Raw genomic sequence first — 17,895 nt, 5'->3', positions numbered from 1 at the left:
GGTGTACAAAATTACATATATAAGTGCTTTATGATAAAATTTTCAGACAATATTGTGCAATAGTTGGGCATGCTGGCAATTTTTTTGGAGGGGAAAAACACCGAAAAATAAAGAAAAAGTTTGAGGGATGTAACAACATTTTATTACTCAGACTGGGACTTAACTTTAATAATTTCAACTATGTCATTAACTACAACATCCTTTATTCTTCAAATTAAAATGTTCATATAAACAGAAATTAATTTTTTTATCTCTAGAAACTGGCAAGCATTTATTGAATTCAGCACAGGAGGATTTCAAATCCCACCCAAGGGGAAAAGATTAAGCCTAAGGTTAAACAAATTCCTGCCAGCTGCCCTTTAAAGCCAACTGAACAAAATTGAAAAATTGAAAGCTGACTGCAGAACATAAAACTTTCTGTCTTAAATATTTTTAATTAATCTTTAGAATAACAAAAAAAGAAGCACCAAAGCAGTAGAAGAAGCAGCAAAGTGGAAACTACTTTTTAAAAAAGTGTTGACAAACAGTTGTGCCCTTTATATTACCTTACACTATTACTTTCGCTTTTATTATAATAATGGAGACATTGAAACACAAATAGTTATGAAATTACAAAAGTTACATTTGTATATAATTATGCTACCCAGCCAGGGTTTTAAATAATGAAATATTTTACTTCCTACTTCACTGTCTTCCTCACCCAGACTCCTCCAAGAAACTGCAAATCCTTCACATAAACCCCAAACTGTGTAGTTACACACTACAAAAATTTACATTAAAGATGAAACATAACATTTTTTTATATACTCCTGCATCTAAGCTATCATGTTATAAACATACTTCTATATTCCCAGCATGAGACTAATGATATAGAAAAAAAAATCAGATTAGCTGGAAAAACTTCTAAATTCAGGTTATAAATGCAGCGTTTTACTTATATATATTAGAAAAATACACCAATTTCACTGCTATTTTACAAAAATCCACTAATTTTATTGCAAGTTTACTAGACCTTCAAAGGTTATACTATTCTTAAATATAGCAATCGTCCACAAAATATTGTCCTTTTGCTCCTAATCCTTTATCTGCTGCTTGCAGATGATATCACATCCACATTTTAAATAATATTTAAAGGTCAAACCAATAAGGCATAGAAAATGTTGAACATCTTGTACAATTCAAACAAGGCACTGCAGAAGCCACAGGGGAGTACTTGCTGAAGTGATGGAGCACTTTTTAACACATTTATTCAATGATTACCAGGGGCACAATGTAATCCATTTCTGCTGGAACCCCTCAGGAAGGGAAAACTCTGCTGAAAATTCATAAATAAGCAGAGTTTCTTCCTCACCTGTTTTCAAACCATGTGAAGGAGAAGGTATGGCTCAGAATACACCTAAATTACAGTTTCCATAATATGAGAATTTGTATTATATCAATGTATTGACATAATTACATATATAAATCCAAGTGATATTTATGCACTCAGATACTATTACTAGAGTTTACCAACAAAAAGTTAACTTTAATGTGTCCCCTTGCTTCAGGACAGAACTGTCTCCAGACAGATGAATTTTAACACTTTCATAGAAATCCCTCCTAGCAGGGTCTTGGAGAGTTTCTGTTGAGTAATATTATCAGTTTTTGCAGACTCACCTTTATGTTTCTGAAGGATCCTCCTCTGAGTTTGATTGATGGAGTTCATTATTTTGCCAGCATTATCTCACAAGTGCAGCACAACTTTCTGCTTAGCTTGGTGTTATCATGGATATTGAGTTGGTATTGACAGGCCAGACACCAAAAAAAAAAAAAAAAAAAAAGGAATTTTCACATTCTCAAAATGTGAAAATTTATTTTAAAAATTCCTTTGTCTTATTCTTTGAGACAAATTCTCTTTCACAGAGATCTTGCATATTATATTTCTAGTAAATTGTAAAATACACAAACTTCCATCTTAGGAAAAAACCCCAGATTCAATTAAGGATGCACAGCACACATTTTGGTGAGTGACTTACACCATTAGGTCCAAAGGTCTGAGGAAAATCAGGATTATCAACACAATGCCATTCTGGAGGTGTTTCTTCTGGAATTCAAAGGGTTGATCAACCCATGTATGAGCTGCCACATGTACAGAGTAGTGCAAATAAATATCCAGTGCCTACACAAAGAATAATTTCAATTTTATACTTTAACCCCTAAACCAGTGGTGTTTACACAGACTCCACCCATTTTGAACTATTAAAAAAAGATCAGCATTTGAAATACAAAGCTTAATGCTGTAGCAGACACTTCCTTAAAACAGATATGTAAGATTTTGGAGAAGAGATAGAAACAGATGAATATTTAAAATACAAATCACGAGCTGCACTTCAGTGATCCTCCTTTTTGCCTTCCCTTTCACTACAAAATTTAGAATAACAATCTTTTCCTTGACAGACTTATAGATATTAAAGATGGTATTAACTGCTACTTTGCAAAATAAGAAAATACATTAGTGAAAGAGCTTTTAATCTCTTGTTACTGTTAAAATTTTAATTGTCTTCTGGAGAAGTGACATTCAAAAAGAGACAGAAGAAACAGCATAACAAGGCACCACTTCTGAAGAAGCAGAGAGAGAATAGAAGATGTTCTGATCAGCCACTCCTGGGCCCTTTGTCTGCCTGCTTCCACCTTTCAAGTGCTAAGAGTTTCTCAGCCCTGGAAGGAAAAAGCAACAACTGAATTGCAAATTGAGTTTTTCAGATGTTTGTCTCAGTTACCTCAACACAATATAGATGCTATCATCAGTATTTTCTCTTGACTTTGCCAATAAGGTCATAATATCTTTTAGAAATAGGAAATGGCAATTTGACTTCTAGGAAGTTGCTTAATGCACCAATGAAATAACTTTTCAATCCCTAGACACCTTTTCTCAAAAGGACAACTTGAACATCTTTTTTCCTCAAGAGCTCCTCCATTAACTGGACCCACTTAGTTACATTTACATTATTACAAAAATTCCCAAATGTTGCTAATGGTGATTTCAAGTCACAGTCTAAATAGGTATTTGCATTAAGTTCACTACAAACAACTCTTTTCTGAAGCACATGGGGTCCTGACATACACCAGATACATCAAGCAAGTGAGAGAGAAGAACATATCCTTGGGATGATGGACTATGCTCATGCACTTGGTCACTTTTATCTATAAAATAGTAGAAATATTTATTTTTTGCATGTTTTCCACCAGTCTTCTAAGTAACCTATGAGCTTCCCAGCAGAGGGTACAATAATTCCTACTAATTTACATGATTTGAAAGCAAATAGAAAATTTGATAACATAAATAACAGGCTGTTAAATACAAAACCAAATTATACTTGGGTCAAAGTATACACAGACTCCCAATTGTTAATGGCTGGCAAAGCCCTCTGAGGAAATTTCACTAAAAGCTTGCCTAGTTAATCTGTTTTTTCCCAGGTATGATCAAATAGCCAATTAAAGCACAGGGCTGAATGGACAAATCTCTCATCTGATCAAGCTGCTCTTTTGTTCCAGTGGGAAAAAATATGTTGAAGTATTCTCTGAGGGCTTTTTCCTTTTTTTCAACAACTACAACAAAACCACCAAAACCAAAGCCCAGAGTATTTGAAAGGTGAGTAACCAGAGACATCATCTTTTAGAAGACTGTTAGAATGGGTTTTGGAAAATAAAAGTTAACAAGTTTCCTAAACACTTCGATCTCTTCACTAAGCAGACATCAGACTGCCAAAGTTCTCCCTGGTATTAAACTTTTTCAGGCAGAGTTACTTTCTCATAAAGATTTCACTACAACCACCATTAAGTTTAATTTTATTGCTTGCTTCCACACAAATATCCTTTTACTATTACCTAGAAAGACAAACTTTATTTTAAACATTTTCTCAAATACTTGTCAGGGGGCTTTTTTTGACCTAAGAGATGAAAGAAAAGTCAGAATGAAATCTAACAAACCTAGATCTTGCTGTTATTTTTCTTCAGCAGCATTTTATAAATTTATTTTACTTTATCTACAAGGCTTTGCAGAAGTACAAAGAGCAAAATGTAATTTCTCCATATGCTGAAGATGCTTTGGGCACACTCAAGTGACAGCAAACCTGGTACCTCTGATGGGTAACTTAGTGCTGCTATGCTTCCTTCCTACAAGTCTTATGGTAATAAAAACCTGAAACAATACTTTTGTTTCATGAAATATTAATTCACTAATGTATGCTTTTTTACGTGTTTTCAGACCATTCATTGCACTGTTAGGATTTTTCCTTCTCTTTTATTCAAGCTGCTGTTTCATGTGAGGTAAATTCTGTTGAAGTGACTGAGTGACTTTTTTTTTTTAGCAATAACTTCATTGTTTCAGTCGAATCTACTCTGTGGTTAAACACCAGTGATTGTTCAAATAATCTTTATAATGAAAGTGTCCTCAGTGTGCTGGCTGACTTTGCTATGTGAGGCCAAATACAGATGTTAATCATGTAGCTAATCTAGTTCTCATCTGACCTTGATTTAGTAAAACCACAATATTGCAAAGAAAAAAGGTCCTGTGGAGATATTTTATCAGAATAGAAATCTTTATTGCTACCTGCTTTTTCCCTTTCCAAAAGGATTGAAAGGTTACTGGATAGTTTACTCATACCCTGCCTCTCACCTCATTCCCCTCTCTGGTTATGAGTTTCAGTCAAACCTTCTTCTAGGGTTTTTCCTTCTCCCTGAGAATTTCAGATTAACATTGAGAAAAAGAGGTATTTTAATGCAGGTTTTTATTAAAATACAGTTTCAGACAAGCAGACAGTAATAACACTATAAAAGTGTAAGTCCACATGGCCAAGTCATAACCTGCTCCCTTAACACTCCCTTGGTGTGGTCAATGTTAACACACAGACTCTCACAGTCTTGAAGATTTTTATAGTAAAATGGGGAAGGGGAATTTGCTCATTAATTAGAATACAAACACAAACATTCAACTGTGCCCTAATCTCTTCTCCATGAATATTTATAGCCTAACAAGCATCATTTCAAAAGGAAGAGAGAGATGGGACAGTGTCACGTGGGACACAAGCTCTCCTGGACTGCAGAATGAGTTCTTAAAAGCCCTTCATATAAAAGGTACAAAGATAATAACTGGAGGGATTGGGTGTGGAGTAGAAGAAGTGTCACTAACCCAAATTTATCCAAAATTCCCCTCACACAGCAGCTGAAGAGGCTACAGGGGAGCTCCAGCACCCTTGCTCCACCAGAGCTGCTAAGGATTTACCGAGAGTAGCTGTTAAAACGCTCTAAAAACCCTTTCAAAGCAAGAGTTTTTTTGACCTTTTGGTGATGAATGTGAGCTGAGAGATGCTAAGGTTTGCCCTGCCATGATGATAATCCTCTTGGAAACCCGGGCAGTGCTGCTCCCAGCCCCAGGCAGGTGACAGTCTCGGCCACGACACGCGGTGTCACGCTACCAAAGCCGGGCAGCTGGCACTTGGCACAGCAGGGCAGCCTCTGGGCTGGCATCACCCCATGCAGCCCCTGCAGCTGAGATGGCCTTGGAAGTGAGAATGAAAAAAAAAAAATTAAAACCAATACCAACAAATAGCTGCTGAGTTATTAATGATTTTTTTTTTCCCCTAAGGACAAAGTTCAAGGGCGCCACAAAGATCTACAGATCTACACTGTCGTTGTTCTGCCAACCTTAGATTAAGATTCTTAATATTTCTGTTTTCTTGGATTAATTTGTATTGAAAAAAAGACACTTTAAGTAACTGCAATAGATTTCCACTAAAACACATATTTATTTGATAGAAATCAATGCATTTTAATTTGTGTGCTCCATTGCAATCATGTGTCATGTATGCTTCAGGCCTGTATAGAGGAATATGAAGAAACAAAACACATTTTTCATTTTAACATCTTTTCTGCTTCATCACTTTTTAATGCCTCTACCTCAGTCATTCCCTCTTTTCAGGCCAATTGCTTTTCTCTTCCTATAGGATTTTACAAGTTCTTTCTTTAAGATCTTTGTATCTGTTTATGACTTCATTTGACATCAAAAACATTTTCCAAATATCACTAAGGAGATTTCTCATATTTGTGCTTAGTGTGCTGGGGTGGTAATGCTGTGTCATCATTGTTGTGATATGTAAGTGGCAAACTGAAAGCAGCATTTGTTTTATGGTCCCTCACTTTGAGTGTGATAAGCACACCATGGGTACTGCTCTCCCTTGTAATGCTGTTCCAGTTTACCTGGGTGACCTGCCATCTACACACATAAAAACTACAGGGGGGATGCTAAGACACCATTGAGAAACAGACAGAGAAAGATGCCAGTGTAAAGACAAGCTGCAATCAAAGTTCTACCTGGTTACACACTTGCTTGGAAAAAAGCCTAAAGCAAATCATAAAAAAAAAAAAAAAACCCACACATTTTCATACAGCAACCTTAGGGTCCTGGTAAACCATGTTCAGATCCCCATGAATATTTGGCTTCAAAGCCTTTATCTCAGTATTAACTGAAATGAGATGTGGTTAGAAGACATGGCATGAACTGTTCTCAATGTGTGAGTGGAAAACAAATAGGAAGACCAACACAGAGAACCAAAGGAGAATATAGCAAATTTGGGTCAGAAAGCCCAGATAATTCATGATATGTCAGTCGAGATCTGGCTGCAGTAGATGACAGACCATATAAACATTCACCCTCCTCTCACAACACCCAGATGAGTGACCTCTGCCTTTCACTGTGCTGAAGATTTCACCAAGGCAGACTTCAGCCTGAGCTGCAGCCCAAGGTTAATGAGCCCAGTCTACAGTAAACCAAACATTCAATTCAAAATTCTATTCCTGAGCAAACACTTCTGGCTTCCAAGTACTTACACATTTTTAAATGTCTATTCTCTACACCTTGCAGTAGAAAAAGAAGTGCCACTAAACACAGCCACTGCTTCAATCTACTGCTTTAAGGAGCCTCAAAACAAATGTGCCTAGGAAAGAGAGCAAAGAGGTTTTTCAGCATGTGATCCTGATCATGAAACTGGACCTACAGAAAGCAGGAGGAGCAAAAGCAGCACTGCACACAGTGCCATTCAAATGCTGTTGCTGTTACTTATATTTCTATTTAGCTCTATGTACACATCAAAGAACAAAATCATTTTTATTGTATCTCCAAGCAAACACATTCCCCGTTTCATTTTTACTTCATCTCTGGTACTTTTAACTTCTAATACATATTTACACGGGTAATTAAGCATAGTGGCTCAAAAGATATTTTAAAATGGTAATTATCAACTGGAATTATTCCCAGAAGTCATTTCTAAAATCTGGGGCACTGCATTTCACTAAGTTTTAGTACTACTATGTGGTTTCTTGCTTTTCTTTTTTTCCTAGATAAATGTACATCACAGGACTAGTTGAACCAGATGAAATTGCTATGATAAACACAAACTGTGGACTTTCCCAATCTGTATTGGTTCTCTAGCAGTTTCAGAGAAAAATCTAGCAATGCAGCTAAGACTGCAAATATCTAAGTAAGAGACTTCCTGCAGGTTGGGAAAAGAAAGCCAACAAGCACAGCACTTGCTCCAAGATAATGCAGCACAGAACAGCACAGCCATAAATTATTCTAAAATACCACTGTAATTCCCTTTACTTCCTTGCCCATGAACAACCTCTTCCTTCTCTAAAACTGAATATAAGTACTGGAGCTGACTCTTGACATTCAAATTTGAGACAAAAAGAAAAATACTATCTCTTGTTTCACCTATTCCTCCTAAAATAGTAAGTCTCTTCCTCAATAACATTTTAATGACCAAATTTCACTTAGAAGCCATGCAAGTCTTGTCCCTAAGTTCTAATACTAGTAATAGACCAAATTTGGAAGTTCCCCTACAACATAGGATGAAGGTACCACAGTTTAACAATAAGCTGATTTAAGCCAGATTTACACCCCTGGATCCATATAGTAGTCAATTAACAGTAATGAGCAGACAGGTGGTTTCCTATTTTTTATAAGAGTCTTGGAAAAACCCTTTGCTGGTAGTGGCAAGCACTCCATGCCTCAGTATGATTCAATGATGAGCCCTAAAAAGACTAATTAAACCAGATTTTCTTTGTAGCTGCTAGTCCTCTCATACAATCCTGTAAATTTGTAATACAAGACACTTTTCCATCCCAGAATAAAAAGTGACCTCAGAAAAGTCTGAGGATTTTACAGGTCCCAGAGTCAAGGTAAAGTCACAGAAGAAACAGAAATAAAGAAATACAGGGAGACAAAGGTTTGGAACTCCTCTGTGGTCACTTCACTCTCAACACCTCCTTGGTGAACACCAAATAAAACTTCTCATCAGCCCAGAATCCTTCTACCAATTTGATATAATACCTCAGGTAAAGTTTTAGCTTTATCTCTTAAAATTTAGTTTGCCCTCTTTGAGCAAATGGGGATTTTCAGAGTGGGAAAGTATACTTCACATTTATTACAGGTATCTCAGCACTTACCTCTTTACTATAGGATAATAAGTCCTATTTTAAGAAGATTCTACTGAGAAATAACCAGTTTACATCTCTAGAGTTTGGAGTACCCCACTGGTATTTCATCTTAAATCATTCTATAAGACAACTTCTCTTCATGCTGAGAATTTCCTTTCATGTTAAAGTGTTTTTTTTATTAAAGAAAACTCTTTTCCTTCTTCCTCATAAACATGCATTATAAAGCAGTCATTAACTGCACAATCTTTTTTTTAAACTTTTCATCTTAGTAAATGGTTTAGATTAAAAATAAGAGATGAAGCTGTTGCTTAAGCCATCACAATTTTGTAATGTCTTAAATTCTACTGCTTGACTGAGCAACCTTGTTAATATTCTTATGTATATTTTTGTGTACAAGACCACTCTGTGTTTACTTCAAACTTCTTGATAAATACATAATTTTGGCATACATATATTATCAATAATTTTAAGCAAATATATAGTTATCTCTTTGGTCTATATAGTTTATTAAAAATTACATAAGTATATAAATCAACCTCCTAGTAATTTCTAACCTCATAATCATTACAAGTGGCTAAAGATCATGTTACACAAAAATTATTCACTGTAATTCCCAGACCTTTTCACATATGAAGGTTGGGCAGAGATAACCAACTATCAGCTTTCTCTCAAGACTATTTTATTCTTCATTCTGATAGGAATTTATGGAGAGTAGCTCCAGAAGAATCATTAGCTGTGACCCCAAGTGTATTAGGTAAAGTATCAAAGCCAAGAGGAATCTCCTACAAAACTTCCAAAATAAGTTCAGTTTACACAGTTCCCATGTGAAATATCAGTGTCCTTGCATGGCTTTCTCACAGAAGCCCATCCACCTAAAAAATCTTTCCCAAGATACTCTATTTCTACTACCAGAATAGAAAAGAAATAAAGTGGCAAACATTTAGTTTAAGACTGCAGATTTAGGAATGTATTTCTGCAGTGTCTCCTTCCTCCCCAAACCCCTACAGCTGTTAATCCTTCTTTTTTTTTTTTTTTACCATAAGTTTTCCAAGAAAATTCTGTAAGTTTATACATCCTGGCTTTAATTGGTCACTAGGTATCACCACCACAACAAACCATCCCTACAAGCCTGCCTTGGAGATTTACTCTGCAGCCACAGGGATGAAGAATTTCTTTTTTCAGAGCTCCCACAAGACAGGATTTATACCTAAGCATCTGCTTTTGTTACCACAAGCTTTCTGTATGAAACATTTCTATCTGAACACAGATTCTTCTGCTATTTCAAATAACTGACAGCTGGATGGTTCCCTATTTCCATGGTTAAATTATATTTACCCAAAGAAAGAAGTGTGATCCATTTTGAATAGGGCTTGTGCTTTCTGTGTGCCACCATGATGGATTAATACCTTTTTTCCTTGTGACATTTTAAAAATATTATGACATACTAGAAGGATTTTTTTTATGTCTAGGAAATTAATTGATTGCTAATTATTTCTGCTCTTTCATCAAGCTGTTTAGTTGGTTGCTTGTCCAGATGAATCATTTAGTTCAAGTATTGATCAGATGAAGCAGATTTTAAGCAGTGCTAAAATACCCCCCTAGTTCTGTGCCTTATGAGTTGCCATAGGTGTGAATACTGACTACCAATATTCTACACTGACACCAGAACCTGGTTCAAGGCAGCTATTTTGATGCATTTTTCACTGCAGGTTCAACTCTTTTCCACACTTTCTTGGTGTCAAAAATACACTACAACCAATTTTCTTAATATTAAGTAGTTCTAAAACAGAGAAAGATCTGATTAGATGTTGCTTAATATACCCCATGTTAGTGACAGAAATGCTTTAAATCTTGTCTATAAATTCAGCAAATAGGAACATCTTTCATAATTATCTCTAAAATCAATAGAAGTTCCTTTATGTTATTTTAAGTCATTAGGCAAGAAGATACATCAAAAGGTTGCAACATAACCTTGAGGTCAGAGCCTTAAAGGACACCTGCAAAACCTCAACAGGAAATTTCTGTAGATGCAATAATTTATATTTTGCTGTTGGCAAAGGAGCTGTGCAGTTTCTAACAAATCAATGCAAGCCAAACCAAAATTAGCAAATTGTCTGATCTGACAAAACCAAGTTGAACAGTTGCCTTCAGGAGGAGAGAGCTAGCAAAGCTAATAATGCAATTTACTCTGCTGCAAGCAATCAGTTGTGGCATCATGGTAGGACACCAACTTAGAGGTCTTTCCAGCCTAAAATGATTTTTTTATTCTAGTGTACAAGATTTGCTTAAAAAAAAAAATTATTACATTTTAAAAATGCTTTCAAGTGTTTTGCAGCATGCTGTCCTCATTCCTGCTGGGATTGCACTGAGTCACCTGTGGAAATCAGCCCAGAGCAGGTACCATGGCTGAGCTGAGGTCAGCAGGGCTGGGGAGCACCTGGATGGAGACAAAACAGGATCTGCATGGGGGAAGGCTCCTTATTTACAGCCCTGGATGGTTTGTCACAGAGCCAATTAAACATCTGTATTTCAACACTACACCAGTTTCACGACAGTTCACAGCTCTACCTGGCAAGGAGATAGTGTCTGGAGGAGACAAGAACTCTTTGACAGAAAGAAGGGTTTGAGGAGATAGTTTTTTCTGGATTTTTGGTACATTGGTTCAGTTTAGAATTGGGGTATTGGGTTGTTTGTTTGATTTTTTTATTTATGTGTTTGACTTGTTGTTGGTAGATTTTTTTAATTGGACCAATAAGTAAGCTCTGTTTTTTAAGAGCAATTCTAGCACCTTACAGAGCAATTCACCTGGAGCTGAGTGTGACCATTGCCTGGAGCTGCAGGATCAGGAAAACCACTTGTGTGACCTTGATATATTTCCTACTTGAAAAATGTTACCAGGCACTGAGATTTCTCCCCTCAAACGAATCCCTTTGTGCAGAAATCCTCCCCTGCAGGAAGCCACATTCCTCCTGATCTGGATTCCTAAAGCAGCCAAGGGCACTGGCACACAAGCACAGCAGCCTCAGGGGAGTCCTGAGGAGCAGAAAACATGATGGAGCTTTCCATGTTTCATTCTGTAATAGAGCAGCTGCAAAAGCAGAGGAGAGACTACTACTATATGTCATTCAGAAATAATATAATCCAGACTGCTTTGTGAAAGGTATAATGCATGTGCCTCTTGAATGTTAATTGTATATTTTTCTGTTTAGAGGTTGTTGTGAATCCAAAGTGGTGTTTCTAGCAGCACATTACCCACCACACTTTTCATTCACAGGCTGTAGATGTGGCACATGCATATAATAAATTACATTTAATAGGTCATAAGCAATGCTATTTTTGTTTAAAAATGTGCTGCATGCTATTCTCCATCTCCTTTCCTGACTTTGCACTTGCAGATATGATTCCTGATATCTATATTAGTATTTAAGATAATGCAAGTGTCAGGCATAAATGCATTATACCTGTTGTCAACAGGCTAAGCTGCAGACCAGGTTATTTTTCCTCTGATTAAAAGCAAGATGAATCCATGCACCAGAATAACCTATTCATTTCTTACAATTCCGTATCAGCAGGGCTTTACTTCAACCTGTCAGATGAAGTGCACATTAAATATTAGCAGATTTAAATCTAACATGTTAGGAGTTTCTCTTTATGCTCTTTTTAGTAGAGTTTGCTCCAGCTCATTGCACACATCAACACTATAAACTGTGAGGTATATTGCTATATATAGTGAATGTACTCTCCCTGACACAGAATGCTAATCTACTCTCAGGGTTAAAACCTCTTAGATAACATAATATAGAAGCACTAATTTATTTTCTTTCTACCTCCTCTGTCCCCACCCCAAGATATGCTACAATCCCCCACCCCAAGAAACTCTCAATTTGCCAAAAATTAGATGGTCCTCTCAAGATCTTTTCAGGCTTTCCCCTGCCAACTTCAATTAAATTTTTTGTTTAATGCTTATTGGCATTTCAGACCTCATAAAAATGCAGTCAAGGAGGAAAAGGACTTTAACTTATCTTCCAATAATAGCTGGGTCATCGAATTAGGTTACAAAGAGAAGGCTCCTGTTTGATATGTTGTTGGAACAGCATTGAGAGATGCAATCATTAAAAAGAAAAGACTGGGCTGGATTCTGCTTTGGCAGAACAAGAGCATATAGGTAGAAGTTTCATAAAATTAGTGGTTTAGCTATAGAAAAAAAGAAATAAAAGTTGTTTTTCCGTTTATATAGAAGAACACAAATCATGGACTCGGTGCTCACACAGAGCAAAAGAATTATCACACTCTGTGTTCTTATGTCCCTCACAGAAACCTCCATCCTAAGGGCAGGGACAATTGACCTATTCCTCAACCAGATCATTTAATCCATTATATTCCCAGCCAAGCATATTTGAGTAAGCTGGCCTAAAGAAATGCAGTGATTCAGCAACTGATTCCTAAAAAAAAAAAAATGTTTAGCACTCTCCAGGGATATAGCACAAACCAAATATTTGAGGGTACTGTGATAATGATTTATATTTTTTTTCTCTGCAGATGTACTAGGGCATTTTGCTTAGGACTAAATTCCAGCTGCAAAATTAAAAACAGACTTAACATTTTGGGTAATCAGAGTCAAGTCATAAAGCAACCACCCCAACAATCCCCAGCTCTAGATACAGTTCTATGTGAATGCCTGCTCTTCTTGCTACATGGCCACCAGTCATTAAATCATTTAGAAATATAGAAGTTACACTGCTGCATAACAAAGATATTCTCATACTGAACCAAGCCAAGCTGCCAACCACAACATAATCAGCAACCTCTGTTTAGATTCTGTTCACTCCATACCAGCATGGGGGGGAGGGGGTGGGCAGTCTGCTTATCTCTTGGCACTTCTTTTCACTCACCATAACAAAACAAATTGCTTTCTCAAAATGAAGCCAAAGTTTCAGAGTTAGAAGTAGCTGATGCCAGGATCTTGATGTGGTCAAATACAAAGTAGTGTTCTTAAATCAAGGGGAGTCTAAGTCTTGGTTTAAGGCTCACATCCATCCCTACTATTCTCAGTTCCTCTAACACATCTCTAGTTTCACAAAAGGGATCATTTCAACACACAAGCCAGAAAATAGATGGCAGAGCACTGCTGATGCTGCAGTAACTGGAAGAATGTTCTCTATTGCTCAGCTGCAGAATAATGTTATTTTTAGACAGAAATAAATCCAGCCATCTCTGAAAATGGAATCTATAAAAAACGCTGAACCTCTGGTTTGGTTTTATTAAATCCAATCCAATAGGAAGCCATGCATTATAATGCAGATTTCCTGCAAAATACCTCTGTGCAGAAGCACTGAGTAATGAATCTCTACTCTTATTCTTGATATGCGGTTCTGGCATAATATTCATGAGTGCTGATTGCTTATTCAACTGATTTTTAAGATGGAACTGTAGGACTGCATCCTGGCATTCCTTCTGAGCACAAAAGCAGAGAGATTTCAAAAGTCTTTCAAATCCAAAGGAGGTTCTCCCCTGAAAATTGAGGCCTTACTCTTACTGTGTTTAAACCTTGCTTTGTAAACAGACAGGAAGAACACATTTCATTGGTATGTAAAAACACATATAAACCAAGAGTGTATTCTCAGCCTAGCTGATAATTTAACAGTCATAATACTATTAGCTGAAACTCACTAACACAGAAAGAAGAATGAGAAAAAATGGTGCCTATAAAAATATTTAGCTTTCTGGTGCTAGGTTGCCCTGCTACTCTGAGCCCTTCAGCCAGGGGTTCCATTCTGACCTTGATTTGGTTGCAGAGCTGCCACTATCACTAGTCCTTGGCTGAGGGGACCAAGATGCTCATGTTGTTTTTTAAATATAGGTTTGCTAATATTTTTATATTAATTCTTTCTCTGTCAGGCACCTCATGCCTGTGCATCTCCACATTCCTCCTGTCTCTCCACTCCGCTCTACCTTCATTACCTCACCATGCCAGGACTTCTCTATAATTTACGTCCTTTGTGAGCCCCAAATGTGACAAAACCAGAGTGGCACCATACAAAGACTACAGACTTGTACCATTTGTGCTGCCTCCTCTCATGACATAGGTGGGACAAAGCACAGAGAAAAGAAAGGCTGGAACCAACTCACAAAATACAGTTTTCCAAGGCTAATGCCTTCAAGCCATTTCACATAACATGGTATACATGGAACTACAGATCAGCTTTCCACAACAGCAACTATTCTGATGGAGTCAAACAGCATACTTGTGCTTGCATTTAATTAAACCACTATCTCATTGCCAAACTCTCATTTAGTGTACAACAAAATAAGTAGATCTGCCTTAATCTTTCAAATCAAAACTGCAACTACTCCAGTATAATCTTGCCAGACCTTAGTTTCACTGCTAGTACAACCAGCACAAAGTCAAAATTTATCTGCTGTGAGAAAGACTCTCCATAAAGAGAGATTGTTTTATTATGCATTCAGTGAGATGAGTCTAGCATATTTTACAAGTAGAGATTTTAGTATTTGAACAACAAGGAGAGGAAAGAACAGCAGCACACTCCACTGCACACAGGCCTTGCGGCTGTTCACGTCTCACTCATCAGTGATGCTCAGATGATTTCAGCAGTGACACAGACTCCCTTCCTCGTGTAACACATCTGTATTCTAGTGTACCATGCATATTTAAAGTGTGCTGTTCAGATGAGGCACCTTTGTAAAAGATAATTATAGATAAATGACACCTAGCTGTATAGAGAGGAAGCTCTTGTACCTTCACGGATGTGACAAAGAACTTCCAGAAACAAAAGCAAAACTTCTGCTTTAAAACTCATGAACCAGCATGAAATAAGAGTGATTGTAATAGAATTGAAACAGAGTTGATGAAGATTAGTGGTGTACTTAAGAAAACTGAAGTTCCTTTCAACGGAGAAAAGACAGTAGTAACGTGTCTGCCATATTTTCTAGTGATGAAATACAACACACTTCTTTCCTACCTACTAAATGGAATTCAGACCTAGGTAAATCTCATTCTTTCATAAGGGTGTGAGGGTTTTTTTAGATTGTTATTTTATTATTTCTACCCAATCTTTCCTACATCTTGCTATCTCTCTCCTGCTCTTGGTTCCAGAAAATTTTAGAGGCCAGTAAAACCCTATTTGTCCCAGTAGTGCAGTGCTGCATTGAACACCAGCATCAGTGGGGATCAAGTGAGAGACTAAATTGACCTAATTAACTTCCCATCTGAATCCTTCAAGATGCAGTTGATAGTGCAGCACAGTTTGAACAGCAAAGAGGTTAATGCAACATCTCTAATTCACATCCACACACCAACCTGGAAGTTACGTGCTCCAAGGCTGCCCACATTCTCATTTTTAGCTCACTTAAGTTTTATACACAGCCCCATATGATTGTCTATTACACTATCATGTATGATATATTCAGGGACAGTGCAGTATTTTGGATTATGATGTAGAATCTTTTGAATTTGAGGACACTAAAAGGTACCATAATCTCATTAAATCTTCAGATTAAGAAGGTTGTGCAATTCAATGCAATATTAATTAATATTTCAAAACAAATCTCAGGTTCCACATCCATGCAAAACCAATCTTAAGTATTGGGGCTTCTCTCTTTGTGTGCACATAAAGTGAAATAATGCTCAGATTTTTAGGCTGCTTGAAGTGTAATACAGGTTTGCTCACAAAAAAAAAAAAAAAAAATCAATAAAAGTGTTAAAGTATTCATTAAATCATCTTCACCAATTAAAAATAAGACTCTTCTGATAGGTCTGGTTTGTATTCTAAATGTGTTTTGCATAATTATTCAAGCCTTTGAAAAGACATAATGAGAAAAATTACTGACAAAGAAGAAAACGCACCAAATATAAATGACATTATCTTCACCTAATTTAATCAGTCATACCCTGACAAGAAAAAATAGCTAAATAAATTCATACTCTGCTTTTACTTTAACCATTAATTCTCATTGAGTTTTAGGACCAAAAAAACTTTCTAAAAGCATTTCAGATGATTTGAATTCTATTCATTTAAAAAAGAGCATCAAGATTAGAAGGGAGAAACTAAGCTGTACTACAAGAGGTACCCAATATGAAATCATGATAAACCCTAACTGAAACACATTGCATGTGTTATATACAATGTCATTTACATTGTTTTAAAAATCAGCCTCAGGTCTAAGGGCAAAGGAAGTCAGGTGAGTGCATGATTGATTTCAGCTTTGTTTAGGGCAGAAGTTCAGCACATACTCATTTTTCTGAGCCATGGTGCAGGATGTGATTACTGCACCTTCTTTTCCTTCCTCCAGCAGAGTACATTCTAAACCTTCAAAAGGCATGTGAGAGGGTATCACCAGCAGCAGCTGCCAGTCCCCTTTTCTCCTGCATTAAATTCTACTCTCTGACACAATGTAAAGCATTCAGAAAGGTTCTGGGCAAGTCCAGGGCTTTTCCAGTAAGTTTCAGAAGATGATGATGTGTACTTGATGTGTATTTGATGTGTACCCTTGTGGTCCACTTAGCCCTCCTTTACAATATGCATGGACCCATCTTTGCATACTACATTCACATATTTTTGTCAATGGAGATGAAAACTATTTTAATAAAGTATTTGAAGAAAGTGTTTCTTCAATTTCAAACCAGCTTTGGAAGCTTCAGATAATTAACTAGATTTATTGTACAATCACAAGGAGACATTTAATGTAATACATGCCAATACATAATGTACTTCCTTATCAACAGTTGTGGCTGCAAAAAATTTTGCATTTTTGTTAAGAAAGCTAAAAATGTTGTAGGCTGATGAGTTCCAGGTGCTAGTTTGTCTTTCAATGGAAAAGTAAGTTTAGTAAGTTGCAGACAAAGGCTGTCCTATTCTTCCTTTCTTCATAAATGACAGAAATAGTTACATCATCTTTTTTTTATCTCTGAATTAGTGAACTATAACCTCATCAGTTGCTTTACAATCCCTTTAAATTCTATAAAAATTGCAACAACAGACCAAAACTGGCGTGCCAAGTTTGCAGCCCTGTGCCAGAGACCTCATCTGATCCACTTGAAATCCCCTCTCACCTCACCTCGTGTGGTGCAAGTTCATCACCACACCAAGCCAGACTGAAAACTGCTGCTCCTCAGGACCTCAATTCTCAATCTGAGCAGAAACACTCATCAAAACCACGCAGCAAATGGCTGGGGACAGCAGCAGCATCTGTTGTCAGGTCTGATCCTCATCCCCTTCCGTGTGTCTCAGAGCCTGGGCTCTCCAACAGGGCTTAGGTTAAACCAGAAAAATATCTTTGTGCCTACAACATCACAGCAAAGTCACCAGTTTCCAAAAGGGCTGGCTGATTTGTTGAACAAAATTAGAATCAAACCACTGAAATTTATCTTCATACCCTTCTCCATTTTTCTAGTATTGCACC

This window comes from Erithacus rubecula (genome assembly GCF_903797595.1).
Source record: "Erithacus rubecula genome assembly, chromosome: 8".
In the NCBI taxonomy this organism is placed as follows: domain Eukaryota; kingdom Metazoa; phylum Chordata; class Aves; order Passeriformes; family Muscicapidae; genus Erithacus; species Erithacus rubecula.
This window is presented reverse-complemented; position numbering follows the sequence as displayed.